Here is a 17,458-nt window from a genome sequence, read left to right as displayed (position 1 = left end):
GAGAGCTGCTAATTCATCCTTATACAAATTGGGTTCCTGTTGCCAGTTATCCTCCCAAAATCATGCCAGGTTCCCAACTCGGATCTCCCAAAAACTATGTTGTTGGACAATACCTTTATTTTCCCAAGCAAGGTTCCAAATGTGGGAGCCCTTAATATGCCCTGACATTCGAATGTGATCCTTCTCCTACCAATTATTTGCATATTTTTGTTTCCATAGCTTGGCCCAGGGGTTTCCAATTCCTTGAGCCACCTCCACCAGAGTTTAGCTCCCAAAACTCTGCTGAGGGTTTCAGTGTCATGAAGCCCCAAACCACCATGGATCTTGGGTTTGCAGATCTTGTCCCATGCTACCAAAGCCCATTTCTTTTTCTCTTCTCCTCTGCCCCATAGAAAATCCCGTTGAATGCTTCTAATCTGTTGCATAACTCCTTTAGGAGCAGGAAGAGCTAAGAACATGAATATGGGAATCGCCTGCAATACAGCTTGTGTGAGCACAAGGCGTTCTACCAAATTTAAAGACCTGCATGTCCATTTTTTGATCTTGTCCTGAAGTTTATTTATTATTGGCTCCCACACTCCCTTTCTTAGAGGTTTGTCTGTAAGAGGTATGCCCAGGTACTTGGAAGGTAACTAGTCCCTTTGAAACCCAAGAATTCTAGTGATGTTTCTCTGAATAGCAATGTCAGTGTTAAAGAAAAAAACTTTTGATTTGTTGAGGCTTACCTCTGTGCCAACTGCCATAGCAAAGTCATTTAAGATTTGTTTGATCACTCTAGCTTCCCTGACCGTGGGTATACCCTACAGCATCGTGTCATCCACAAATTGTTGATGAGTATTTGCCGCTCCATCAATGGTGAGTTTGATACCCTGGATTCTTCCTTCATCATTTGCCATTTTTATCACTCTGCCTAGCCCTTCCATCATGAGAACAAAGAGGAAGGGTGAGAGCGGATCCCCTTATCTGAGACCTCTGGAGGGCATGAAGGTTCTTGAAGGAGTGCCATTAAGCAGGATGGAAAAACTAGTCGTGGAAACTAGTGCCATAACCCATCTTTTCCAGTTATGGTCGAAGGCATAGGCTCTTAGTACTGCCCTTATATAGGACCAACTTAGCTTATCGTAAGTTTTCACTAGGTCTAGCTGAATGATCATACTAGCTTGCATGTTGCTTTTGAGAGAGTGTACCACCTCGTGAGCTTGGATGATATTATTGAGGATCTGTCTTCCTTCCACATAGCCAGTTTGCTCCTCTGAGATGAAAGCTGGTAAAAGGGGCTTGAGTCTGTTGGTGATCACTTTGGAAATGATTTGGGTCTAAAACCATCCGGAGTCATGGATTTTTCTTGTTTTGGGATCAAAGCTATGAAGGAGGCATTAAGAGCCTTCAGAACCGTTTTGGATCTTCTTGAGTCTTCCACCACCTCAAGGATATCATGTTTGACTGTTTTCCAGCAGGCTTTGAAGAAGTCTACATTGAACCCATCCGGGCCTGGAGCTTTTCCATTTTGCATTTCATTGATCACTTCACTGACCTCCTCTTCTGACACTGGCCTGTTAATATTATGGTTGTCTTCTCTGGTAACCAACCGAGGGATGTACTGAGTGAAATGGTTGATGAACCTAGATCTATCCACCAGAGGCTCCTCTGCTATGTTGAGGAAGTGTTGAACAAGGACATATTCCATTTCTTTGTGAGAGACGAGTTCTATCCCTTGAGAATCTTTGAGTTTTGTGATTCTGTTGTGTGCCCTGTGATCCATGGTGGATTTATGGAAGAACTTCGTGTTTCTTTCTCCCTCTCTAATCCACTGCACCCGCGATTTCTGTCTCCAGAAAATCTCCTCTTGCATGCACCGATCTTCCCATTCTTCTTGCAGAGAGTCAGCTAGCTTTTTTGCGTTCCTCGATAAAACCATCTGTGATGATGATCTGATTGATCTCCTGGAGTTTTTGCTCAACTTCTCTTTTGGCTTTGAAAATATTACCAAATTCCTTTTTGTTCCAATCTTTAAGCCTAGATTTGATGTGTTTAAGTTTCTGTTGGAGCAGGAACATTCTAGTGCCTTGAATGTTCAGATCCTCTCTCCACCATTTGTCAATATTGCTAGTGAATTCAGGGTGAGAGAGCCAAGCATTTTCAAACCTGAAAGGTCTGTTTCTTGGTGTACCCATACAAGTGGCTTCCAGCTGTACAGGCCAATGATCCGAGCCCCCAAAGGGAAGAATAGAAGCTGACATGGCAGGGCCTGAAAGAAAGAGGTCCTCTGAAATAATAAATCTATCTAGCTTGGAGGCAACTTGAGAAGCCCCTCCCCTCTTATTGTTCCAGGTAAAGGTACCATTTATTGTTTCAGTGTCCACTAACCCCATGTTCATTATGAAGTTCTGGAAGGCAATGGAGTCTCTGCCTAGATGTCTGATACCACCTTTTTTCTCTGTAAGAGATCTGATCATATTCAAGTCTCCTGCAACAATCCAAGGTACATTAGGGTGTCTCGTTCTTAGCTCCTTAAGGGGGGTGAGAAGCTTGAGTTTGTCTTCTTGCTTTTGAGGTCCATAGACATTCATGATCATATAAATTTCCGGATCACCTAAAGGTTGACACACCAAAGAAAGATAGTTCCTAGACGCTTCAGCATCTAGGATTCCAAATTTATGGGGATCCCAGAGTGTAAGAATCCCCCCTGCCAAGTTGTTTGCTTTAACCTCTAGATATTCATACTTGATTAGCCATTTGTTATGTCTTTCTCTGGTATTGTCCATCGAACATTTTGTTTCCTGAATAAAAACCATATTTGACTTTTCTTCTTTTATTCTATTACTAAGATTTCTTTGTTTCCTTCTATTTCCTATGCCTCTAATATTCCAGGTTGTAAGCTTCATTAAGAAATGTTTGTAAAGGAATAACTGGTGAGATCTCTCATCTTACCTGAGTTAATCATGAGTTTTCCACATTCGTTCAGCAGCTCATTCTGACTTTTTTCTTCCTCTTTTCCTGCCTGGGTTCTTGGGAGATTGTATCTGTGTCTCCTCCATCATTTTGACCCCTCTATTTTCCTAGCTTTCATGATTTCTTTTGACTCCAGAGCCCTTCGATTGTGATCTCCATAGGAAGAGTTGTTGAACCCTATCAAATTCCTCTTGTGGTAGGGAGTCCACTCCTTTGGTCGTCCCTTGTTCCAGAAACTTTTCTAGATCTAAATTCTCCCTTTCTAGAATCTCCTGCAGTTCATGGTCCTTTGTTCCAGCCTCACTTGGAGTCATCTTATGGTCCCTACTTATCTCCATATTACTTGGCAGATCATCCTTTTGCTGGCTGTTATCTATTATATCTTCCATGCTAGCATCCCTTTCCTTCTCAGTGATAATGTTCTCCGATTCCTAATTTGTTTCTTTGTTTCCATTTTCATCTTCTAGGATCTTTAAACCATTGTGGCTCGATTTTCTTTCCTCATTAATCTTCTTTTAAGGCCTCTTCCTGCCTTTCCCTTTTCCCCCAACCTTGGTGAAACCCTCGAGATTTTTATCTGGGGTGGTTTTTACGTTTCTCTCCAAATTGTTTGTTGGGCAGTCTCTGTATAGATGCCCATGTTCATGGCATTTGCGGCACCTAAATGGGATATGTTCATAGTCCACTACCTGCACCCATTCTTCATCATATACTTCTAAAATTATTGCTTCTGGAAGTGCCCCAGATAAGTCCATTTCCACACATATTCAGGGGAAGGAGGTATATTTACCTTTCAGAGTCGCATCTGAGATCTTTAGAAAATGCCCCAACTTGTTGCCTATTGTTTTCAGAGATTTCGGTAGTCAGTAATCCAAAGGAAGGGAGTATAGTTTAATCCATACCGATACCGATGTGAATGTTTCATGTTCTGAGACAAAGTTCATCATCCATGGCGGCATGTAGAGGCCTGCGGCCGCGTAGAAATATGGTCCTCCTTCGAATACTCTGTCTTTATCCTCCAGGCTTGTGAACACCACCGTGAAGAAGCCCTTAGATCCCAAATGAAGGTTTATTTCCCCCTTTGGTTTCCAGTGGCTCCTTTATCCATACATGCAACGCCCTCTTCGTCGGCCATATCCCCATGAATTTGCATATAACCGCATATTCCGCCATGTGATCTCTGTGCGCTTGTAGCACTGGGTCACTTAAAATGACCCGGGGAATGATGTTCGACTTGGGTTTGCAGACCCCAGTTGTACTCATAGAAGCAGTTTTCTGACTGCTACCCCCTGTCTTCTTTTCCTTACTAGCTTCCTGCTTATCCCCTTCCTGATCTGGGGGTCTGTTTTTTTCCCAGTTTTTCCGTGTTGATTGCTTCTGTTGCCATCTCCAAAGGTTTCTTAAAACGTTGCTTTCTAGCATCCTTGCTTTTGTCCGTCACTATTTGACTATAAGAGGGAGCAGCAATCCCCCCTGCGCGTTCCGCCATGGTGCCCAACTTCGAACCCTAACGCTAACCCTAGATCAGTTTGCAGAGCTCACCCCCGCCTCCCAATCAGGTGATCTGCTTTTCCATTCTTTAAGCAATTTAAAACATTGAAACATATTGTAATATTCATTACAAAATAAATTTTATTTTTTAAATAAATAGTTTTTAATATTCAAATAAAAAATTAACAATTATATAATTTTATTATTATCATTTTATATATCATTAAAACTAATATTAATAATAATAATCTAATTTAAAATTAATAATTATGCATTAAATAACAAAATGTAAATTTTTTCCCGGATGCGGGTGTGTAACATGTCAATCTGTACGAGGGCAACGTGGTGGGCTGGCGCGTGGCTTATTACCACCGCCATCCGGCCTCGCATGAAGCCAACTTTAAAGTCTTCAGCCATCATCATCAATGTTGTGTTAATGCAGCCCGTCCACCCTCTCTAGCCTGCAATTTCATCTGTTATGGCGCCCCTCCTAAATTTCATTCATGCTCCTCCCCTATGCTCGTGTCGTTCCATTGTTGTCGCAGAGCCTCGCTTTCGAACCAGCCCAGGGAATCGTTGTGCTCTAGATCGCTGTGTTGATTCACCGCTGGGATTTCATGCATCTCATAGCCCATTCTGCAATTTTAGTTGTCGTTCATCCTCAGTCTCTCCCAGTGCTCCTCTGCGAGCTCAAGTTAGGCCCCTTTCAGTCCCCCCCTGCCTTTACAGTTCTGCTGCCTGTTCAGCTCTTCTTGCTCTTTTCATTATGCCTAGATTACACCCGAGAATGCGCTGCAGGAGAGGAAGTTCCCGTGGCCGCGTCATCCGCCAGCCCTCCTCCTCCATCTCGGACTCCTCGTCTGAAGCCTCAGACTTCTGCTCTGACCGCTATCCCGTTACCAGGAGTGGTCGTGGACGGGGTTGAGGGCAGCATAATTCAGCAGCGCGCTCTCATAATTCCCAATCTCACACCGCTCGTTTTCGGTTCCCCTTTACCCTCAGTAATTCCTCCTTCATAGCTTCAGTCACCATTGAGATTCAAGAGGATACTCTTGGTTCGGTTGCTGTGACACCAGGGATGTCTCTGGAGACGAGGGCGGAAGACAGGCTTGGAACTTCTCAGATTGACAATACGCAGGGTAAGGATCCGGGTGGCTCTGTAACCCAGGACATGAACATTCAAGCCGGTCCGAGCGTCCCTACTGGTGGCGGTTCTTCAGGCAAAGAGGGCCATCCCTCTGAGGATGAAGACCCCTACAAATATGGGTGTCGCATCATTGAAGAATCGCCTTCCACCTCTCATGAAGCTTAAGCAGGTCTGCGTTCAATGGTTTTTGATTCTCTGCTGCTCGAAGATGCTCAATTCCCTCCTGGTTTATAGTCATTATATGCTTTACAGTTCTCATGCTCAGACCTTTTTTCCAATGTTAAATTGTCGGTTTCCCCTGCATGGGCGGCATTCTCCTGACTATGTCTTTGGGTCTCAGTTTCGGATTTAGTTGTTTTATGGGTCAGATTCCAGTTTTGAATGGGCAGCGCTTTCCTGTTTTCTTGTACGGGCCTAGTCAACCTGTTTTGGTCTAGATTTACCTCTGGTCAGTCTTCAATTTTAACGCTGGCGTTTTCTATTTCATGGAAGCTCTTCTAGTCAGTCTTCAGCAAGTCTTTTTGGTCAGTGTTCAAGCAATGTAATGTGAGCATGTCACATCTCTGGGCTAGACTTCTCGAGGCCACTGCCTCTCTGTAAATTTATTTTTGTATCAATATAAGAGTAAGCAAATTCAGATAAAAAACAAAAAAAAAAAAAAAACAAAAAAACAAAATGTAAAATTTCTAATAAAACATATGAAAAGTAATAGAGTATAACTTTGTCAACCCAATTTACTATAATGAATATTCTCTCTTTGGTTCAAATAATTATATATCATGAAATTATGATTTTTTAAGCAATTTAAAACATTGAAACATATGTAATATTCATTACAAAATAAATTTTGTTTTTTAAATAAATAGTTTTTTAATATTTAAATAAAAAATAACAAATATATATTATTATTATTATTTTATATATCATTAAAATTAATATTAATAATAATAATTTAATTTAAAATTAATAATTATGCATTAAATAATATGGAAATTTTCTAATAAAATATATAAAAATAATAAAGTATATATCATGAAATTATGATTCTTTACTCAACACTGAAACATATTGTAATATTTATTACAAAATAATTTTTATTCTTTAAATAAATAGTTTTTTAATATTCAAATAAAAAATAACAATTATATATTTTTAGTATTATCATTTTATGTATCATTAAAATTAAAATTAATAATAATAATCTAATTTAAAATTAATAATTATACATTAAATAATAACATATAGAATTTATAATAAAATATATAAAAATAATAAAGTATAATTGTGTCCATAAATACTTTTGGAGAATTGTGTGTTGTTTCAAGGATTTGTCTCATGTTTAGAGTGAATTCTTCATTCATCTTTAGAGACTTGAAGTTCAACTAGTGATATGAAAAATATTAAACTCATTTCAATAGAAAAAAGTGATAAAATATAAATATTATTGTTAGGGGAAGAAAGAATGATAAAAGTAATGAGTATTAACTTTAATAATAATGAAAATAATAATTATTATTGACTTTGATAAAAAACTTTTCAAATAAAAAAATATAAATTATTAAACAAAAAATTATAAAAGATATAAAATAACTTCTATTACCTTAATATACTTATTAAATAAATTATAAAAGAAAATTTTGAATTTATTAAATAAAAAGAATAAAAATATATATATATGAATTAATTTAAAAAAAATAAAAAAAAATATGATTAATTAAATTATATAAAAATAACATTTAAACATCACAATATGTAATTCCCAAATAACATTTAAATAATATTAAACACAAAATATCTCACTTTAAAAATAATAATATTACCATTTGTGCAAGGTATAACAAAACATTTATGATTTAAACATCATGAGTATGTAATTCCCAAATAACATTTAAATAATGTTAAACACAAAATATCTCACACTTTAAAATTAATAATATTACCATTTGTGTAAAATATAACAAAACATTTATGATGGTAACTGTGTACGCATCCTATTCAGTCTTCAATGAAAAGAGGAAAGAGACTGTTTTTCACATTCTCATCTTCCCAAATTAAATTTTGCCACCACTTAGCCTGTCCATTTATTTGCTGCAACCTGGACAGTTTCTCCGTTCCTCTAGGAAATCTCGTCACTAATGGACAACTTAATATCTGCAATGATCTAATTTGAGGCATTGTTTCCTTCGATTTTCCTTCCCCGTCTTAGTTGGTCAGTCAAGGAGGATACCAAAATCTTCCTTTGCTCTAAATCCTGAGCAAGGGAGTCTGCCTAGGCCTTCAAAGGGCTCCCTTCACTATGGCCTAGATCCTTCCATATTCTCCATTTACCATTGTTCCTTACCTAGTCCCAAAAGTCACTTACCATAAATAGACCTTTGTTGTCGGTATCATTCTTGAGAGCTGCTAATTTGTCCTTATACAAATTGGGTTCCTGTTGCTAGTTATCCTCCCAAAATCGTGCTAGGTTCCCAACTCGAATCTCCCAGAAACTGTGCTGCTGGACAATACCTTTATTTTCCCAAGCAAGGTTCCAAATGTGGGAGCCCTTAATATGCCCTGACATTCGAATGTGATCCTTCTCCTGCCAATTATTTGCATATTGTTGTTTCCAGAGCTTGGCCCACGGGGTTGCCGATTCCTTGAGCCACCTACACCAGAGTTTACCTCACAAAACTTTGCTGAGAGTTTCAGGGTCATGAAGCCCCAAACCACCATGGATCTTGGGTTTGCATATCTTGTCCCATGCTACCAAAGCCCATTTCTTTTTCTCTTCTCCTCTGCCCCATAGAAAATCCCGTTGAATGCTTCTGATTTGTTGCATAACTCCTTTAGGAGCAGGAAGAGCTAAGAACATGAATTTGGGAATCGCCTGCAACACAACCTGTGTGAGCACAAGGCGTCCTACCAAATTTAAAGACCTGCATGTCCATTTTCTGATCTTGTCCTGAATTTTATTTATTATCGGCTCCCACACTCCCTTGCTTAGAGGTTTGTCTGTAAGAGGTATGCCCAGGTACTTGGAAGGTCACTAGTCCCTTTGAAACCCAAGAATTATGGTGATGTTTCTCTGAATAGCAATGTTAGTGTTAAAGAAAAAAAACTTTTGATTTGTTGAGGCTTACCTCTGTGCCAGCCGCCATAGCAAAGTCGTTTAAGATTTGTTTGATCGCTCTGGCTTCCCTGACCGTGGGTATACCCTGCAGCATCGTGTCATCCATAAATTGTTGATGAGTATTTGCTGCTCCATCCATGGTGAGTTTGATGCCCTGGATTCTTCCTTCAGCATTTGCCATTTTGATCGCTCTTCCTAGCCCTTCCATCATGAGAACAAAGAGGAAGGGTGAGAGTGGATCCCCTTGTCTGAGACCTCTGGATGGTATGAAGGTTCTTGAAGGAGCGCCATTAAGTAGGATGGAAAAACTGGTCGTGGAAACTAGTGCCATAACCCATCTTATCCAGTTGTGGTTGAAGCCATAGGCTCTTAGTACTGCCCTTATATAGGACCAACTTAGCTTATCATAAGCTTTTGCTAGGTCCAGCTGAATGATCATACCAGCTTGCCTATTTCTTTTGAGAGAGTGTACCACCTCGCGAGCTTGGATGATATTATTGAGGATCTGTCTTCCTTCCACATAGCCAGTTTGCTCCTCTGAGATGAGAGCTGGTAAAAGGGGCTTGATTCTGTTGGTGATCACTTTGGAAATGATTTTGTACACCACATTACATAAAGCTATGGGTCTAAAACCATCCGGAGTCATGGCTTTTTCCTGTTTTGGGATCAAAGCTATGAAGGAGGAATTAAGAGCCTTCAGAACCTCTTCTTGAGTCTTCCACCACCTCAAGGATATCATGTTTGACTGTTTTCTAGCAGGCTTTGAAGAAGTCTACATTGAACCCTTCCAGGCCTGGAGCTTTCCCATTTTGCATTTCATTGATCACTTCACTGACCTCCTCTTCCAACACTGGCCTGTTAAGATTATGGTTGTCTTCTCTGGTAACCAGCCGAGGGATGTACTGAGTGAAATGGTTGATGAACCTAGATCTATCCACTAGAGGCTCCTCTGTTATGCTGAGGAAGTGTTGAACAAGGACAAATTCCATTTCTTTGTGAGAGACGAGTTCTATCCCTTGAGTATCATTGAGTTTTGTGATTCTATTGTGTGCCCTGTGATCCATGGTGGATTTATGGAAGAATTTCGTGTTTCTTTCTCCCTCTCTAATCCACTACACCCGCGATTTTTGTCTCCAGAAAATCTCCTCTTACATGCACCGATCTTCCCATGCTTCCTGCAGAGAGTCAGCTAGGTTTTTCCGCTCCTCGGTAAAATCATCTGTGATGATGATCTAATTGATCTCTTGGAGTTTTTGTTCAACTTCTCTTTTGGCTTTGAAAATATTACCAAATTCCTTTTTATTCCAATCTTTAAGCCTGGATTTGATGTGTTTAAGTTTCTGTTGGAGTAGGAACATTCTAGTGCCTTGAATGTTCAGATCCTCTCTCCATCATTTGTCAATATTGCTGGTGAATTTAGGGTGAGGGAGCCAAGCATTTTCAAACCTGAAAGGTTTGTTTCTTGGTGTAACCATACAAGTGGCTTCCAGCTGTACAGGCCAATGATCCGAGCCCCCAAAGGGAAGAATAAAAGTTGACATGGCAGGGCCTAAAAAAAGAGGTCCTCTGAAATAATAAATCTATCTAGCTTGGAGGCAACTTGAGAAGCCCCTCCCCTCTTATTGTTCCAAGTAAAGGTACCATTTATTGTTTTAGTGTCCACTAACCCCATGTTCATTATGAAGTTCTGGAAGGCAATGGAGTCTCTGCCTAGATGTCTGATACCACCTTTTTACTTTGTAAGAGATCTGATCATATTGAAATCTCCTGCAACAATCCAGGGTACATTAGGGTGTCTCGCTCTTAGCTCCTCAAGGGAGGTGAGAAGCTTGAGTTTGTCTTCTTGCTTTTGAGGTCCATAGACATTTGTGATCATATAAATTTCCGAATCACCTAAAGGTTGACACACCAAAGAAAGATAGTTCCTAGACACTTCAGCATCCAGGATTCCAAATTTCTGGGGATCCCAGAGTGTAAGAACCCCCCCCCTTCCGAGTTGTTTGCTTTAACCTCTAGATATTCATACTTGATTAGCCATTTGTTATGTATTTCTCTGATCTTGTCCATCGAACATTTTGTTTCCTGAATAAAAACCATATCTAGCTTTTCTTATTTTATTCTATTACTAAGATTTCTTTGTTTCCTTCTATTTCCTATGCCTCTAATATTCCAGGTTGTAAGCTTCATTAAGAAAGGTTTGTAAAGGAATAACTGGTGAGATCACTCATCTTACCTGAGTTAATCATGAGTTTTCCACATTCTTTCAGCAGCTCATTCTGTCTTTCTCTTCCTCTTTTCCTGCCTGGGTTCTTGGCAGATTGTATTTGTGTCTCCTCCATCATTTTGACCCCTCTATTTTCTTGGCTTTCATGATTTCTTTTGACTCCAGAGCCCTTCCATTGTGATCTCCATAGGAAGAGTTGTTGAACCCTATCAAATTCCTCTTGTGGTAGGGAGTCCACTCCTTTGGTTGTCCCTTGTTCCAGAAACTTTTCTAGATCTAAATTCTCCATTTCTAGAATCTCCTGCAATTCATGGTCCTCCGTTCCAGCCTCACTTGGAGTCATCTCATGGTCCCTACTTATCTCCATATTACTTGGCAGATCATCCTTTTGCTGGCTGTTATCTATGATATCTTCCATGCTAGCATCCCTTTCCTTCTCAATGATAATGTTCTCTGATTCCTGATTTGTTTCTTTGTTTCCACCTTCATCTTCTAGGATCTTGAAACCATTTTGGCTCGGTTTTCTTTCCTCATTAATATTATTTTGAGGCCTCTTCCCACCTTTCCCTTTGCCCCCATCCTTGGTGAAACCCTCAAGATTTTTATCCGGGGTGGTTTTTACGTTTCTCTCCAAATTGTTTGTTGGGAAGTCTTTGTATAGATGCCCGTGTTCATGGCATTTGTGGCACCTAAATGGGATATGTTCATAGTCCACTGCCTGTACCCATTATTCATCATATACTTCTAAATTTATTGCTTCCGGAAGTGCCCCAAATAAGTTCATTTCCACACCTATTCGAGCGAAGGAGGTATATCTGCCTTTCAGAGTTGCATCCGAGATCTTTAGAAAATGCCCCAACTTGTTGCCTATTGTTTTCAGAGATTCTAGTAGCCAGTAATCCAAAGGAAGTGAGTATAGTGTAATCCATACCGGTACCGATGTGAATGTTTCATGTTCTGGGACAAAGTTCATCATCCATGGCCGCATGTAGAGGCCTGCAACCGCGTAGAAATATGGTCCTCCTTCGAATACTTTGTCTTTATCCTCTAGGCTTGTGAACACCACTGTGAAGAAGCCCTTAGATCCCAGATGAAGGTTTATTTCCCCCTTTGGTTTCCAGTGGCTCCTTATCCATACATGCAGCGCCCTCTCCGTCGGCCATATCCCCATGAATTTGCATATAACCGCATATTCCGCCATGTGATCTCTATGCGCTTGTAGCACTGGGTCACTTAAAATGACCCGGGGAATGATGTTCAACTTGGGTTTGCAGACCCCAGTTGTACTCATAGAAGAAGTCTTCTGACTACTACCCCCTGCCTTCTTTTCCTTACTAGCTTCCTTCTTATCCCCTTCCTGATCTGGGGGTCTGTTTTTTCCCAGTTTTTCCGTGTTGATTGCCTCTGTTGCCATCTCCAAATGTTTCTTAAAACACTACTTTCTAGTGTCCTTGCTTTTGTCCGTCACTATTTGACTGTAGGAGGGAGCAGCACTCCCCCTGTGCATCCCGCCATGGTGCCCAACTTCGAACGCTAATGCTAACCCTAGATCAGTTTACAGAGCTCGCCCCCGCCTCCCAATCAGGTGATATGCTTTTCCATTCTTTAAGCAATTTAAAACATTGAAACATATTGTAATTAAAAAATAAATAGTTTTTTAATATTCAAATAAAAAATAACAACTATATAATTTTATTATTATAATTTTATATATCATTAAAACTAATATTAATAAGAATAATAATCTAATTTAAAATTAACAATTATGCATTAAATAACAAAATGTAAAATTTCTAATAAAATATATAAAAAGTAATAGAGTATAACTTTGTCCACCCAGTTTACTATAATGAATATTCTCTCTTTGGTTCAAATAATTATGCATTAAATAATATGGAAATTTTCTAATAAAATATATAAAAATAATAAAGTATATATCATGAAATTATGATTTTTTATTCAATTCAAAACACTGAAACATATTGAATATTCATTACAAAATAATTTTTATTTTTTAAATAAATAGTTTTTTAATATTCAAATAAAAAATAGCAATTATATATTTTTAGTATCATCATTTTATGTATCATTAAAATTAAAATTAATAATAATAATAATCTAATTAAAATTAATAATTATACATTAAATAATAATATATAGAATTTATAATAAAATATATAAAAAATAATAAAGTATAATTATGTCCATGAATACTTTTGGAAAATTATGTGTTGTTTTTAAGGATTTGTCTCATGTTTAGAGTGAATTCTTTATTCATCTTTAGAAACTTGAAGTTCAACTAATGAAATGAAAAATATTAAACTCATTTCAATAGAAAAATGTGATAAAATATAAATATTAGTGTTACAGAAAGAAAAAATGATAAAAGTGATGAGTATTAACTTTAATCATAATGAAAATAATAATTATTATTGACTTTGATAAAAGACTTTTCAAATAAAAAATATAGATTATTAAATAAAAAAATTAAAAAAAAAAAAAAACTATTATCTTAATATACTTATTAAATAAATTATAAAATAATTATTATTATTGACTTTGATAAAAGACTTTTCAAATAAAAAATATAGATTATTAAATAAAAAAATTAAAAAATTAAAAAAAAAAAAAAAAAAAAACTATTATCTTAATATACTTATTAAATAAATTATAAAAGAAAATTTTGAATTTATTAAATAAAAAAAAATAACAAAGAATATATAAATTAATTAAAAAAAATATGATTAATTAAATTATATAGAAATAACATTTAAACATCACACTATGTAAATCCCAAATAACATTTAAATAATATTAAACACAAAATATCTCACTTTAAAATTAATAATATTACCATTGGTGTAAAATATAACAAAACATTTATGATAGTAACTGTGTACACATCTTATTCATCTTCAATATATGGAACGAAAAAGAGGAAAGAGACTATTTTTCACATTCTCATCTTCCCAAATCCCAAATTAGATTTGGCCACCACTCGACCTCTCCCTTTATTTCCTGCAACCTGGACAGTTTCTCCATTCCTCTTGGCAATGTCTTGAGTAATGGACACTCTGATATCTCCAATGATCTAAGTTGAGGCATTGTTTGGTCATCCCACACATCATGGGGCCCCACCATATTCTCTACCTTCGGACAGCAACACAGACTCAACGTCTCCAACGCTGGAAAGCCGCCGCTCCCCACCGCTAACTCCCTTAGCTCATTGCAACCCCGTATATCAATGTCCCTTAAATTAGATAGCTTCTCTAATACCAATCTTCTCAGCGATGGACAATCACCTATGTTCAAATGTTGAAGTTTGGGCATTACTCCGTCGTTGATCACACCAGAGGGTCCCACTATAGTCTCACACTTTTCTAGGCCATAAAGCGCCAAGTCCTCGAGCATCGGAAGACCGCAACTCTCAATTTCGAGTGCTTCAAACTCCCTGCACGAAGAGATGCTTAACTTCTTTAAACGAGGTAATTTCCTCGTTCTCAATCTCTTCAACGAACAGCAATTGTCTATGTCTATATGTTCGAGTTGGGGCATTGTTTCTTCACTTGACAAAACAGAAACAGATGATCCCACCATCATGCTTTCTAATTTGCTTAGACCCCCAAGTCTCAACCTCTTCAACATTGGAAAGCCCCACCCGCCTACAATTCCAGGAAGCTCCCCGAGTTGCTCACAGTTATACAATTCTAACTCTCTCAGGTTTTGAAACTGAGGAATGCAGTTGGGTAAACTTACCCCCTTATAAAAATAGAGTGCAAAATGTTCCAACTTGTTCAGATTATCCATGTTGAAGGGAAAAATATGCTCCTCCCCCACATCATCTCTATCTGCATCGTAGACGCAGCTTACCTCCAACCTCCTTAGCTCCGTCCATGTAGTCATTGTACTCTCTATATTTTTACATTCTAGCCTTGCCCTCAGCTCCATCAGATTCGAGAGATTTGCAATATCCTCCACATTTATAGGACACCTACTCAGCAGTGGCAAGAACAGCTTGTTCAATGAAGTGAGGTGAGAGATACCATGTGGAATCGCCATTAAGCGATGACATCCTTCTAAGCTGAGATGCTTTAGATTTCTGAGATTACCGATGTTGTCTGGCAATGAATTTAGAGAATCACAATATTCAAGATTCAAAAATTCCAGACGAGAAAGATTATCTATGCTCTCTGGCAAAGTCTGCAAATTGTAGCAGCCACTCAAATTCAGAAATTCAAGTTGTTCCAGTTGACCCAGTGACGTTGGCAGCGTTGTTATGTTGGTGTGAGAGAGATCAAGAACCTTGAGAGACATGGCAGCTGAGAGAAATCCTTCATTAACCTCTGTAATTTCTTTATTGTGCAAGCTAGTACCAAACTCACCAGTTTTGGGCAAGCCAGACTGGTTGGAAGAACACGAATATCATTATGACCAACTGATATTCGTTTGCAATCCCTAATCTCACCTTCAATAGGGAAATCTTGTAGATGTTGACCTGAGGCAAACAAGCAGTTCTCCTCACTTCGGCCAATAGAAATGGCCAGGTCATGCACAATATCATGAACTTTTACTTCTTCTCTATCATCGCTAACATATTCGAACAAGCACTTACCTACTAGTGCATCTATGTACTCGTGCCCAGCATCCATGTGGGTGACCAACTTTTCCGCGCTCCACATTTGGACCAGCGTCTCCACATCAATCTCTGCATCCTCAGGAAAGACGGCACAGTACAAAAAACAAATCTTTAAGTTAGGATCAGCTAATTCATCATAGCTCCATTTTAAGCGCTTGTCGAGTTCTGCATCAATGCTGTCGTTGCTGATTCGGAATGATGGATCTACCTTCCTCATCAAATTCAAAGCACGCTTCCACTCATCTTCCGTCTTTTTCAACCTCATTGCTGCAGCTACTACATTGAGGGCCAACGGCAATCCTTGACACTCCATGGCAATTTCTCTAGCAATACCCTGTACGCTCTCATATGGAACCACCCCATTTGTAAAAGCTTCTCTCCTGAACAACACCAACCCTTCCTCTGTGGACAGAGGTTGTATTCTCAAGGAATAGTTGGCGCTTGCGCCCATTTGTCCAATGACATCGCTGCTGCGACTCGACATTAATACTTTGGAACAATTGTGATCATCCTCAAATGTCACGCCGATCTCGGTGAGATCGATTGAACGCCACAAGTCGTCCAAAATTAGAAGAAATTTCTTCCCTCGAAGCGATGCAGACAATTTCATTTTCCTTAAATCTTTGTCAGAGATGCCCTCGAGCTTTAAATTAAGTGTCTCGGCCATGGAGGCCTGCAAATTTGTAATCTCATACTTCCGAGAAATTGTAAGCCAAATTACTGCATCAAAAATACCTCTCACCTCTTTGAAGTGGTTGTAGATTAGTTTCAGTATAGAAGTCTTGCCGACGCCCCCCATGCCAGAAATGCCGACCATCCGAGCTTGGGGATGAGCTTCACCAAGCCATGCCTGCACTTTCTTCTGAGCATCTTTAATGGCTGACCCTACGAATCTGGACACCGAGACAGGTTGACGAAGGGCGTCTACCTGAAGCGGTGCGGCGTCCACAATCTGTGTGGTATTGGCACATAATGAAAATACCCTTTCAAGCTCTTCAAAGAGTCGATCAAGTCCCGTCTTCCGATCTCTAATTTGGGTGGCCAGCATGGGGTTGCGGAAGGAGCAGCAGCCGAAACACCGTGGCTGTGGCTCCGAATTAGCGATCAAATACATAACTTCTTGAAGGTCATGACGGATTCTTTCCAAACAATTCTGGACGGGCTGTGGGAGCTCTCTCTGCTGCTCTCGGAAATGATTATCAATATGGACAACAAAGTCCAGCCTACTGGTGTAGTCAGTTATGAGATGACGGACATTTTCCCCCATCTCAATGACATCCTTCATTTTTTCGATGACTACACCGATAATAGGGCCTGCAACATTGGCGGCCGCAACGTTGGCTGCCGTTCCAATTCCAAAATCCGTCGCCATGGATAATTTATTTAGCTGAGCACTCAAAGCAAAAGAAGGGGCAAATGCAAGGGTAGCGCGAGCAGATCTGAAAAGGGCTGCGAGAGAGTAAGCGAAATTGAGAAATGCAGGTGAACGAGTGAATATAAGAACAGAGGAGAGAGGGAGGTCGATGGCCGTATTAATCGACCTCAGCTTTTTCAAATCGTTGTTCCCCCTTCGTGATTCTAAAGCGAATTATGCGGGTGGGCCTTAATTTGTCTAACCTTTAGAAAAAGTTGGAATTATTGTACTTTTAACCTTTAGAAAAGGTTAGGAATTGCAACATGATTGTGTTAAATCGTTGGAAATTGTAATAATTACACATTGAAATAAATCGAGGGGCATAAGAACGATCGATAAGGTTAAAGACTTGATGAGGGGCAAACTTTAACAACAATAATGTTTTATTGCAATTTCTGGGAAAGAGTTGATCCGACACAACTATGACTTTATGCTCTGTAAACATTACTGACTGGGTCCATCCTCACTGTAATTTTAATTAT

The 17,458-nt window shown here is 38.9% G+C and overlaps 1 pseudogene; it reads right to left on the bottom strand.

Annotated features, from left to right (window-relative positions):
• Positions 1-13,839: 13,839 nt before the first annotated feature.
• LOC149178136 (disease resistance protein RPS2-like) lies at positions 13,840-17,133 on the bottom strand (annotated as a pseudogene).
• Between the last annotated feature and the right edge of the window lie 325 nt (positions 17,134-17,458).

This window comes from Pinus tabuliformis, chromosome 4_1, assembly GCF_031772625.1.
Source record: "Pinus tabuliformis cultivar Carrire ecotype Pingquan chromosome 4_1, CPIR1, whole genome shotgun sequence".
Taxonomy (NCBI): domain Eukaryota; kingdom Viridiplantae; phylum Streptophyta; class Pinopsida; order Pinales; family Pinaceae; genus Pinus; species Pinus tabuliformis.
The sequence above is the reverse complement of the archived record's forward strand: the minus strand, read 5'-3'. Positions and strand labels throughout refer to the sequence as shown.